Source organism: Acinonyx jubatus, chromosome A1 (assembly GCF_027475565.1).
Source record: "Acinonyx jubatus isolate Ajub_Pintada_27869175 chromosome A1, VMU_Ajub_asm_v1.0, whole genome shotgun sequence".
Taxonomy (NCBI): domain Eukaryota; kingdom Metazoa; phylum Chordata; class Mammalia; order Carnivora; family Felidae; genus Acinonyx; species Acinonyx jubatus.
The window spans coordinates 8,831,030-8,843,353 of record NC_069380.1 but is presented as its reverse complement, the minus strand read 5'-3'; the positions used below and the strand labels follow the sequence as shown (position 1 = coordinate 8,843,353).

Here is a 12,324-nt window from a genome sequence, read left to right as displayed (position 1 = left end):
CCGCCTCCTGCTGGCCCCAGAGAGCTCAGGGTGCACCCAGGTGGGCTCCCAGGGTGTGGTGGAGGAGGGCGGAGGGTGGCTCTGGGACAAACAGAAGAGGAAGTGATTCAGGCACTGGAGGACAGAGACCATTTAGGTCAGCTGTGCATCCTTACATTTTAGTTTGCTTTAGACAAGGCTCAGTTTACAGTTGAAGTGATCGGACAGAGGCCCATTTTGAAAGGGTTTACACTTCTGGCTTCTTTGGTAAGATTCCTTCAGTTACATAGAATCCTGAAGACCCACATGCAGGTGCTTCTAAGTCATTCAGATGTGGTATTTTGAATAATAATCTTTCTCTTCCTCTTCTTCTTCCTCCTCCTTAAAAAGAGAGGGGTGGGGGAGAGAATGACAGACTTACCAGTGAAAACCACTTTTAATTTGGGATTGATACAAAAGTGGGCCAAGTGCCATAGTTTGCCAAGTCATAGATTTGGGCCGCTGTTTTTCGAAGTGCAGCATGTATGTGCCCTGTGAGCAATTTTAGGGAGTGCACAGACATTTTTATATTAATAGGTATGTTAAATGGTAACATAGATTAGAAAAACTAGAGACCTGATGTGTCCAGAGCTCACTACCTGTATGGCTGTAGCCATCAGGGGCCCTGCAGGAAACAGATGGCACTTTTCATTGGGTAATGGAGCTGAGTTTAATGTTTGAGTTCAGATCATTTTTGGTGGTATTCCATTTGGGAGTAATACAAAGCTTTCTACAAAATAATATTTGATTTATAAAGAGGTGGATTCCTTTAAAAAAATTTTTTTTAACGTTTACTTATTTTTGAGACAGAGAGAGACAGAGCGTGAACGGGGGAGGGGCAGAGAAAGAGGGAGACGCAGAATCGGAAGCAGGCTCCAGGCTCTGAGCCATCCGCCCAGAGCCCGACGCGGGGCTCGAACTCACGAACTGTGAGATCGTGACCCGAGCTGAAGTCGGACGCTCAACGGACTGAGCCACCCAGGCGCCCCTGGATTCCTTTAACAAACAATGTTATAAGTAACAATATGCATGCTACAAAGATACAGCAAAAACTCCCAAAGCAGGTGTGAGAATAGACTGGTTTGGATGTATTAGATGGTCCTGTGACTCTTTCCCAGCACTGGCATTCCTTGATGGTGTCTTATTTGGGGACCATCTTACACAGATGAAAATGTTTTCAAGAAGTGCCTCAGGAAATTTTGTCTAAGTTGATGGGAGGAAAGAGAACAGAGCCATTTTTAAGTGGAGTCCCAACTGATACATGGCAGGTGTGTCTGGTGACCCGTCTGCCTGGCCCCCGCGTCTCCTGGGGAGAACGGTTTCCTGGGTGGGAGCCCCGTGGAGTCATAAATCATTCCCTGCACGTTAGGTTTCCCTAACTGTGCTCCTGTGTGGGACTGCAGCGACACAGCCAGCTATTTAGCCCCAGGAGAACAAATTAAGTCTATCAAAGTACAGAAATTCAGAGGCCGAGGCTTGCAAGTGCTTGCTTAATTCCTTCTGGTAATCACTGGGCCGGCGCAGGCAGGCTCTTCTCTCCTGGATGTGGGCCGCCCTCCTGGCCACATGCAAGGCTCGTTTGTCTTCATACGCTTCTTCAGCGCTGCCGTAGGGCTGGGGACACATCCGTGGGAGGGTAGGGGCGGGCTGACACCTGCCTGCAGGGAGTTGTGTACCCAGGGCTGGTAAATGCCCCGGAGAGTAGCATGAACTCACCTGTCAGGTGTGCCTGGGCAGACAAAAGGCCGCCACCAAGCCTCGCGAGCATTCCGAACATTCAGTGCAGAAAGTATCCCGAAATTTGTTTCCCCAGACAGTTTTCCTTCCAGCTCCCCAAGTTGGGCATGTCTTCTCCCTGCCTCACTGGTGATTTCTCTGTCCTGGGAGTGCACCTTGATGATCTTTGGAAATTCTTTGCCAGTGCTAAGAGACCTTCTTAATTTTTTACCGCCTGATGATCTTTTACTTCTGATTACCTATTAAAGCCTTCCTATTTTCTTGAGATCCTGCGCACAGAGAGGCATTTCCTGTCTCCCGTATCTTGAGTTACAGGCTTTAAGTGTGTCATTTAAACCAACAAATGCTGCGCTCTTCCTCAGCTTTATTATTCGGTGCCCTGTCACTGTGAAGGATCTTTGCTGTGTGTTAAACCTGGAACTTATGTTTGCAGTGGAACAGAACAAGAAAAGACCCAGAGCTTGCGGGGAGGATGTATTAAATAGGAGTCACTTTCACCTTGGTGAAACGCTCAAAGCAAAATGACTGTTACATATAATAAGTGGCTTGTGCAAGGAGGTGGAGCTCCTCTCACAACTGCAGCCGGAGCTACAATTATTGATTTCCGGGGCGGGGGGAGAATTTTGACTTGAAGCGGAATTAAAGTACACGGAGAACATGCTGCTGTTGCACAGAACTTGTGTGGAAGTCCTGGAATCGGCCCAGGTGCCGTTAATAGAAAACCGCGCTGCGGTCTCTGGCGGGTTGGGCTCTTCTTAGCTTTTATTATTTTTTAACGGCTTTATTGAATATACATTAATACCATAAAGTTAATCCATTTAAAGTATAAATTCCATGGTTTTGATTATATCCACAGAGTTAAGCAACCATTAGCACAATCACTGAACATTTTATTCACCCCTACACGGAAACCCATATGCAGTAACAGTGACTCCGCATTCCCTCCTCCATCCTTACCCCAGCCCTAGGCAACCAGTAATACCCTTTCTGCCTTTATCTGAGACCTTTCATATAAATGGAAGAGCACAGTACGTGGCCTCTTGTGCCTGGTTTCTTTCCCTTAGCATGGTGTTTTCAAGGTTCATCCATGTGGTGGCTGGTGTCAGTGCTTCACTCCTTCTAAGGGCTGAATAATATTCCATTGTATAGATATTCTGTGTTCTGTTTATTCATCATTTGATGGGCATTTTGGTTGTTTAAGCATTTGGGGGCTATTCTCAGTCATGCTGCTGTGAACATTTGTGTACACATTTATCTTGGTTATAGACTTAGGGGTGAGTTGCCAGGTCATATGGTAAGTATGTTGTTTTTTTGAGGAATTTTCTTGGTTTAAAAAAAATTATGAATATTTTTTTACTGTACGTTTCAGTGGCATTAAGTACATTCACAATGCTGTGCGGCCATCACCACATTCCTCCTCCTAGGTTTTTAGGAAACAAGCAACACCATTTCTTGGCCCCCCCGAAGAGAAGTAACTTTAACTTTGATTTGGCAAAGGGAGGGGGACAGATTAGTAAAAAGCCTAGTCGCTGTTACTTCCTTTTGAGAGCTAGAATGGGTGAAGGGTCCTTGGCCCCAAACCGTAGGGTCTGTCTCTGCATGGATGCTACCGCTTTAAAAAATGTTGGTTAAGACCACCAGCGGGGAGGGGGTGTGTAACTTGAAGAAGCTGCCCAAGAACTGGGAGTAGGGGGCTAGAGAGGTGGGCTGCTGCCTGCATTCTCGGGGTGCCTCCCAGGTACCTCTCCAGGGCACACGGCAGGAGTACAAGAGGCTTATTTTCCTAGTGGATCAACAGATCTACCTGGGCTCTGACAGGTGGCCTCAGGGAATCCTGAACATAAGCGATCACGAGTTCTATTCACCGAGTCTCAAGAGAGTGTACCAATGTAGGGCCAAAATATATGCGTGTGTGTGTTTCCGGGGATCCATCATAGAACTAGAAGAGATCTTGGAGAAGGTTTGTGTAGGCCGTGGACAGCAGAGCCCCGACATCCTTCTGCCCATGCCCTGGCAGGCCTGCCCCCTTGCTCTCTCGGGACCCCCTTGTGCTCGTCCATGACTCCAGCTTGCATGTTGCTCACCCCCTGTCTGAGGAGTGCCTGCCTTCTTCCCTCAGCCTTGTCACGCCTTCACCTTGTCCGCTGCCTCCCCTGACCACTCCATCCTGGGTCTGTTGCTCCGAAATTCCCCCATGCCTCCTTTCTCTGCTGCCCATTTGGAGAATGCCCTGTAATGTTTATATTGTATTCGTATGTTTCACCTTTTTTTTTTTTTTTTTTTTTTTAAATAATACGTCACTTGCTCACTGGCAAAGACTATTTTATTAAACTCTTAAGGTTCAGTTACTGGCAGACAGAAACATCGAATGACCAAAGTCAGGGTAGGTGCCACAGCCTACCCCCTCAGCTCGTTAACGAGATGATTCTTTTAAAATATTGACAAACCATGTAATTAAGAGCCAATTATTCACACATCAAACAATTGTTCACTTGAACTGGAGAATTTCTTAAAATAGCAGCTCCCCCTGGCTGCATTTATCTATTTGTGTAGCTCATTAACTGTTTGGCAGAGAAATTTCAAAATGCCACGTAGGAACCAGTGCATTTGAAGAACAGTATGAAATGAAGAGAAAGTATTTCTGAAATATGTCACTTACTCAGAGACAGTCTCCCAAGAATGTATTTACTTTCAAAAGTGCATGATACATTTATGTGGATAAATATATTTATTGTTGTTTTTAAACAATTGCATGAGCCTCACAGTAGTTTCCTCTTTGGAGAAGTGAGGAAACTAAGGTTCAGAATGATTTGCCCCAACTCACTCACCCGGTCAGCATTTGAGCAGAGATTCAAACCAAAGTCTGTCTCCTTGAAAACCTCTGTGTCCTCATTCCTTTGCATGTCACTGTTAAGTGGGGGATCCTCCTCGTGTCTAATTAAAGTTTTGCTGTAATTGCGTTATGGCCCATTGCCCTGGGGGACCTATTATAATCTCATGTAGCGTCTCAGTAGCATTAAACATAATGGAGCATCCAGGTGGGTTTCGAGTCGGATGCGCCAAGGTTTGAACCAAGGCTCCGCTTTATAACTACTTTACACAGCTGGCTTGCCCTAAGTGAAGGGGGTGTGGCAGCTGTGTAAACTTCAAGGCCTGGTTTGAGTGTTAGATGAGGTTGTACACATACACACAGTGCCTTCCGCGGGGGTGTCGGCACATGGTAGACGTTGAACATGAACGTTAGCCATTCTTACTGTTGTTATTGCTTATGAGGGGTATGGCTGGCTTCAGATGCGTGTTTATTACTCCAGACTCAGAGGCAGAATTCAGAGGCTGGTGGGTGACAGCTGGGAAGGGGGTGGGGGGGAGTGGCTGCCTGGAGTGTCACTTCTTCATGCCTGCCTTCAGTAGCCTGGCTCTCCCTCCCTCCCCCATTCTCCCCTCTCTTTCCAGCCCTGATCAGTGTTTCCTGTGACAGCCTGGGAGGATTTCTGCATCAGATGTTGGATTGGTCCCTTCCAACTCTTAGAACTCGTGATTTCATTTTTTGAATCTCGGGCATTAAAAAATAGATGTCCGTGGCTCCTTGGAGGGCAGAACGTTTCTGGGAGAGGGAGAAACGACCTTCCTCATAGGCTGGACGCTGCCTCATCTCTGTGCTTTCTCGGAACCACAGAGTGGAGATGTCCTTCCCACTCAGACACTGAAACAGTGTGTTTGGCGTAACAAGAGGACCTTTTAGTAAAGTGGCCGTGGGCTCTTTCTGTTGTCCTGGTCACTGCTGTTCGGAGCTTCTGTGCCTGCCCCGTGACCTGGGGATGAGGCATTCTCCCTGGGGGACCTTGTGAGCGTGGTGGGGCTTAGCTGGTTGGCTCCTTTCCCTCGCAGGGGCCCTGCCTGGCCGTCCCATTAGCCCTTCAAGGTTTGACCTTCACCTTCCAGGCAGAGTCATCAGAGGGCGAGGGTCTCAAGCCTTCTACAAGATACCAATTCACCCTCAGAAGTGAGAACTCAGATTAATAACGGGAGCATGTCTTAGTCCACACGGCGTTTTTTAATCGTTTACTTTTTCCCCATCGTCTCCTTGCCTCTTAGTTATTCTCAATCCTGGTTTGGGTACCCGGGAGGGTTCTCCAGGGATATGGTGACAAGGTTTTGCTCTCTTGTGAATATGTGCTTGTTTTCAGATATTGTAGCTTTTTTTTTTTTTTTTGATAGAATTATTAAACCAGTTTACTTAAAAAAGAAAATCTGTGGAACACTTTGCGGTCTGCAGTTTCACACGTAAGGCAGGCTTTCTCCACCCCAGTGCTCCCAAGCCTCTCTGTTGGAAGGCTGTCCGTGCGGCAGTCCTGGCCGCTGAGCACTAGATGGCAACACCTGCTTCCCTCGGCTGTGGCCACCGGAAACGTCTCCAGGCACTGCCTGATGCCCCTTGGTGGGAGCAGAGTCACCCCTGCTTGAGAACTGCGTCCCGTGACCTCTGATTGGCCCCCGCCAGCTTCTCCTGCCACCCCTCCTCTTCCCTTGGCATCACCAGGAGACACGGGCTGATGGGGAAGAGCGCCCTTCACTGGCCCCTTGCAGCGCAGAGCAAAGAACGGGTTTGTGGCCTTTTCCCGGAGTATTTTGCGTCTCAGAGGAAGGTTGAGTCATCAAATTGTGAGCCCAGCGGTCTTTTCCTTGGTGCAGAATGGCTGGAGTAATTTTAGTTACCGAAGGAAAGGGGGTAGGATAAATGTCTTGCTCTTATTTCCTTGACCATGTTTCCTTTAGAGTTTGTCATTTTTTCCCCCAGTAAGTTTTGTAGAACCAGAGTGTGCGGTCTTTCGAGCAGCATTTATGCTTAAATGCTATTGCCGTCTCAGGGAGTAGACAGAAACTGGTATAGGCCCCAAATACAGGCGGGATTAGGACGGACGTTGGAAATTGGAAGAAGAGGTGCGTTACTCACATTCTGAGATGGACGCTGGAATCTATTCTGCGAGTTTTCCTGGGGAGCTGCTGAGTAGCAGCTGTGAAGCCCATGGTCACGGGTAGAAGACACCCCCCCTACCGTTGAGGAGCTGGTAAGCCAGTGTGTGTTGTGCTCCCGTGGAGCTGTGGAAGTCAGGAAGTGTGGGTCCAGTGGAAACATAGGAGAACATAGTATTTTGGATGCTGGTACCCTCCAGATCTGCCCCTTGAGGGTATGTTGTTTCAGTTAATAAGGGTCTGATCATTTCTGGGTAGATCTAAAGTGCGGGGTTAAGGCTGGGAGGCCGAAGGAGAGAAGGGATCACTCCCATATTCCTGTGGTTCTCTCAGCGGGTTGCAGGTGCAGCTGGGACAGTCCGGACCGTTCTTGATGCGGTTCCTACAGTGCCCACGCAGCAGGCTCCCCGGGGACCAGGAGACGAAAGTATGAGAGCCTCTGAGCTCAGTTCTGGATCCTTTGGTGATGCCCGGAAGCCTGCCCGGCTGGTTCTGGGGACACTGCAGGCTCCTTCCTGTACTTGGGGCTTTGGTTCCATCCTCCCCGTCTTTCCTGGAGCAGAAAAGTGGTTTCTGTTTAACTACTCAGCCTCTTAGCCTGTGCTCCCTTTTAACCGACATAAATCTTATGCTGAAATTTGAAAACTATTCATGCCAAAGAAAACAATTAATTATGATTTGGTTTTTTCAACCACAGATGCTCCCCTTTCAGGATTCTGACAGCCCACACATCCGCTGGGGAACTGCCTTGGGCGTCCCATAGGTTGCTGGGCCTTCCCAGAGGAGCTCCGTTCTTGCCAGCGTTCCCGGCGAGAGTCCGTGGACTTAACAGAAATCCCCCGATCGCCTTGAACTGCGCTGTCTGTAGCTTTGTTCCTTACAGTAACCATAACATCTGACCTTCCCGTGTGTAGTTGGGGCTCATCTTACTTCTGGTAATTTCATGCAGTTGCTTTAGGAAACCAGAAGCGTTCTTCCTCCAGTGAATATTTCGTCCATCCTTAGTTTTCAGAGAGGTATTTCCAGTGATAGACTTTAAGAAGTCAGAGATTTTGGTCCAATAAAGGTCACTGCCGCCTCTCTGGTTTCTGAAACTGTATCTGGCGCCCAAGACATTTGTGGAATGAATGGAATAAAATCACATTCACAGGCAAAGCAGGTACTTAAGTTGCCAAAGAGCTGGGGGTTGTGTCTCATAAATGGGAAAGCATTTTTAGTGGTTCATCAGTGTACTTAATGAAAAGACCTGATTCCCTTTGATGTGTAAATTACTCAGTGGAAGTATGTTTGCTGGTGTTTCCATGTTATTTTACGTACATATTTCCCGTCAGTGTGCCAGGTGCCCCCCGTTACCCAGAGCCACATGGTGTCATAGCCACACCCTTTCAGTGAAGCTTGTCAGGGGTGGTGTTGAAATGTTGCTTGCTGTGTTTATGACACAAGTGAAATTGAATCCTTAAGGTCTGAAGTGTATGTAGCATTCTCCTTCCTTGGTAAAAAGTGAGTCGCCAGATCTGTAGGAGTAGAATGATCGGTTGGAACATTCTTGGATTAAAGAAAAGCAGTTATAATGAGTTTATTTGCTATGCATTCCAACCCCATTAATCCTGATGAGTTCAGCCTGGATTAACGTATGGCATGCTTTTCTTCTGGACTTCCAGCTTGAGCGTTAACTGCTTGTATACCGTGACAGGAGAATGGGAGCAGAGTGGGGATCCCCTTTAGGCGGCTTCATCATGCCCAAAGAAGCAGGAGAGGACCTTGTGCGATGTGAGCATATACCCAGCTTGGTGCTGTGTTCACTTGATTGGGCAGCCCATAAGGGAGTGGTTCTCAAGCTGTTCCGTCCCAGAACCGCCTTGTGCTCTTACAGACTATTGAGGACTCGAAGGAACTCTTGCTTATGTGGGTGGTATGTATCAACATTTATCATCTTACAAATTTGAGTTGGGATCAGCTTCAAATATTTACGTACTAATCCATCTAAAAATAACAAGCCATTTTCTGTTAACGTATCATTTCTATGAAAAATAACTAGTTGCTAAATAATTTAATGGGAGTGGTGTCATTTTTCATATTTACAAATCTCTTTAATGCTCAGCTTAATAGAAGGCAGCTTGATTGTTATGTCTAATTATGCATCAGTCGGTTTTGATGTCTGTTTTAGTTGAAATATATAAAGAAAATAGGCCTCAGGTAGATACTTGGAAAAGGATAGTAGCCTTTTTGGATAATTATGAGTGTTCTTTTTTTTTTTTTTTTAATGTTTATTTATTTTTAAGAGAGAAAGACCGAGTGTGAGCTGGGGAGGGGCAGAGAGAGAGGGAGACACAGAATCCGAAGCGGGCTCCAGGCTCTGAGCTGTCAGCACAGAGCCCGATGCGGGGCTCGAACTTACGAACCTCGATACCATGACCTGAGCCGAAGTCAGACACTTAACCGACTGAGCCACCCAGGCGCCCCTGAGTGTTCTTTTTCGATACTGCACAAAAACTTGAAAGGAGGTAGTTGGTTCTACAGTGGAATCTAAAACCATATTGACAGGCTTTTTGTACTTGAAAATGTGTCTTGTTTTGTACTTTTTTCAAAAATTACGCTTTGTACTTTGAATCAGTCGTTTGTCCATGTTTCAGTGAAATACTGTCTTACTGAATTATGCAGATCTTCAAACGTTGACAGATTTCATCATGTAATTGTTTTCTAAAAATCGCATTTGTTAACATCACCAGTGTCATCAGAAAACTGTTTTAAGTTTTGGGAATCTTTTGAGTTCTTGGTGACGGATGCAAGTTTTCCAAAATTCTATTTTTTTTTGTTGTTTTTTTGTTTGAAAGCTCAAATTTTATCGTTGGCAACAAGCATTGTTAGTTATTTTCCTTCTAGCTTCTGCTCCTTTTATTTCAGAGTTTTATTCCTAAGATACAGATCCGATCATGGCACTTGGCTGTCTCTCCCTTCCCGGAAGGACAAAGTGTAGTTTTCTTGGCTTGGCCACAAGGACTTGGATGAATTTGCCCCCATCTCCCAGCACTTTGATAGTTTCCAGCCTTGTTTCCAGCCTCTGTGTTTTTTTGTTTTTGTTTTTTCATTGGCTTAAAACAGCACACATTTATTGCCTGACGGTTCTGGATGGAGGTCAGAAGTCCGAAATACATCTCACCAGGCTCAAGTCAAGGTGGTGGCAGGGGTGTGTTCCTTTCTGAGGACTCTTGAGAGACAGTCTAGTTCCTTGTCCCTCCCAGCCTGCCTGCCTTCCTTGGCTCCTGGTCCCCTGACACATTCAAAGCCAGCAGTGGCTGATGGTGTCTTTGTCACATTGCATCCCTCTGACACTGACTCTCCCGCCCCCTCTTCCACCTGGTGGACCCTCGTGACTACATCAGGCTCGCCACAGGAAAATCTTCCCATCTCAAGGTCAGCTGATTAGCATCTTTATTCCTCTTGCAACCTTAATTCGTCCTTGCCGTGTAACCTAACATATTCACCAATTCCTGGAATTGGGATTTGGATGTTTGGGGTTGGGGGGGGACAGTATTATTCTGGCAACCACATTCAAGCCTGTCTAGTTTCACAGTTCAGTTCCTGCTGTGTATATGTTGGCTAGACTTGTCCTTTAGGGCTTCACTGCAAAGGCCTTTCCTCAAGTCTTCAGGTGGGGCCAACCACTTTCTCTTCAGCCAAGACAGAGACTCGCATATGAGCCACACCACCTCAGTGCCCTCGTCCCCAGTAAGGCATGTGTAGGTCAGTCTCCCCTGCGGGGCCGTGACCCTCTCAGTGCCCTTGTGGTACCTGGCATATGATAGAGAAAGAGCAACACGCTGTCAATTTGGGGCATTTGATTAAGGGCCGTGTTTTAGATGCCATCGACTGCATGTTCAGTGTCTTCGGTGTGATAATGGCATTGCAGTTTTGCCGGAGATGTTGTTTTTAGGAGTTACCAAAATAGAGGTCAAGTGTCCCGGTAGCTATTATAGCTCACTGTCAAATGGTTCACGAGAAAAGTTTATATAAAAATAAAACGAACACGGCAAAATGAGAAATGTCGGTAAATGTAGATGAAGGGTATGTAAACGTTCCTTTCGTGTTTCTCTAGGTTTTCACATTTTGCAAATAGAAAGCGGAAAAGAACGAAGCCTCGAGTACAATGAGCGTACAAAAGGTGTGGGTTGGGATAGAGTAGGATCTCTGTGGTTGGAAATCTGGTTTGCTGCTGTGGAAGTTCCAAAACTCTGTTGATTAGCGTCTTGATGTGCATCTTTGGTGTAATGATAATCCGCTGTGGGTTTCATTAGTGCAGATCACGTCAGGAGACTTTAATTAAACCTCTCCAGCTCCTGGGTGAGCGCGCGAGTGTGTGCAAAGTAGAAGTGGTAGGATTGGGGAGACAGAGGACTTTATATCAGCAGAGGTAACTTGCTTTCGGATGGGGGGGCTCCGGCCACTCGATCCCATTCCTTGTGGGACTGTAGGCCACTCCGCTAGGCTCATGGTGACAGCGCGCGTTCTACATTTAGAGCACCCTGGCCCATCCTGAAGCCTCCAGGGCAGGCGTACGTTTGTGCCCATCTGTCAGCTGGTCCAGAGAGTCTTTGGCAAGATGGCCACTCACAGGTGGAGTCTGACTGTTGGGACCCAGATAAGACTTTCTGCCCCCGCCACTTTCAGTTCTCAGTGCAGTTGTCAGAGGTGGGGGGGGGGGGGAGGTGGATTCTCTCCCCACACGGCTTTGTGCCTTCCCACCTACCACCCATCTACCTTTGTGCCCTAGGTCTGTGGAGGGAGTCTGTCTGGGTGATGCTTGTTTGAGATTTGGTCCTCGTTGGTGGAGGTCACATGGTAAGATCTCTGGTTCGGAGGACATCTCGTCCAGTTTCCTGTCTTGTCCCCTGCCCAGTGGTGCTTCACCATATGTCTGTTCAGTCCCCGTGAAGGGACCCTTACCTGCCTGGCCTCTGATGCCACCTACCTTTGCTTGGTGTTATAGGTCGGGTGTCTTTTCTGACTCCGAGCTGAACAGAATCATCCCTCGCCTCACAGCCGCAGGCATGGAGGTTCTGGGGCCCAGGTGGGTGGCGCCTAACGTCTCTTCTTTGCTTCCCAGGAGCCGGAAGTGCCCATCTCATCCCTCCTGAGACGTCTTTGCTCCAGGACCCAGGCGATCCTCGGGTGACGAGGTGACAAGTCCTCACATCCTGTTCCAGGTACAGTCTGCCCATCTGCACGCTGGCAGGGCGGTCTCTTGGGCACTAGAATGGATTGTCCGTTTAGACCTTCAGTTGGCCGTTGACTTTATAAATTAACTGACAGCTACACCCTGCGTCATCATCTTTTAAAGCTTATCTATCACTGCTCTGCCTCTTCAGAGCCCTTAGCAGTTCAGGCCCATCCCCTCGTCAGAAAACGCGAGTGCCCCTTCACTTTTGCGGGCTTATTAAATTTCTGCATTTCCTTGAGACAGAACTCCCAATACCCTGCCCAATGCAAGGCTTGGGAACTGGGGGGAAAAGACCGACATCCCAGGTGAAATCTATGTCCATCAGGGCAGCTGTGGAGAGAGGATCTGCCGAAGCCCGCCGCTCACTCCCGGTGTGG

General features: G+C 47.5%; 1 protein-coding gene across 2 annotated transcripts in view; it reads left to right on the top strand.

The window, feature by feature from the left end:
- Nucleotides 1–12,324, top strand: part of SLC7A1 (solute carrier family 7 member 1) — a 79,632-nt gene that overhangs the window by 25,935 nt on the left and 41,373 nt on the right. For both annotated transcript variants that reach the window (XM_027064623.2, XM_053212512.1), the window contains exon 2: nucleotides 11,834–11,933. The gene's annotated coding sequence lies outside the window, so the exon portion shown is untranslated. The remainder of the gene's footprint in view (nucleotides 1–11,833; nucleotides 11,934–12,324) is intronic.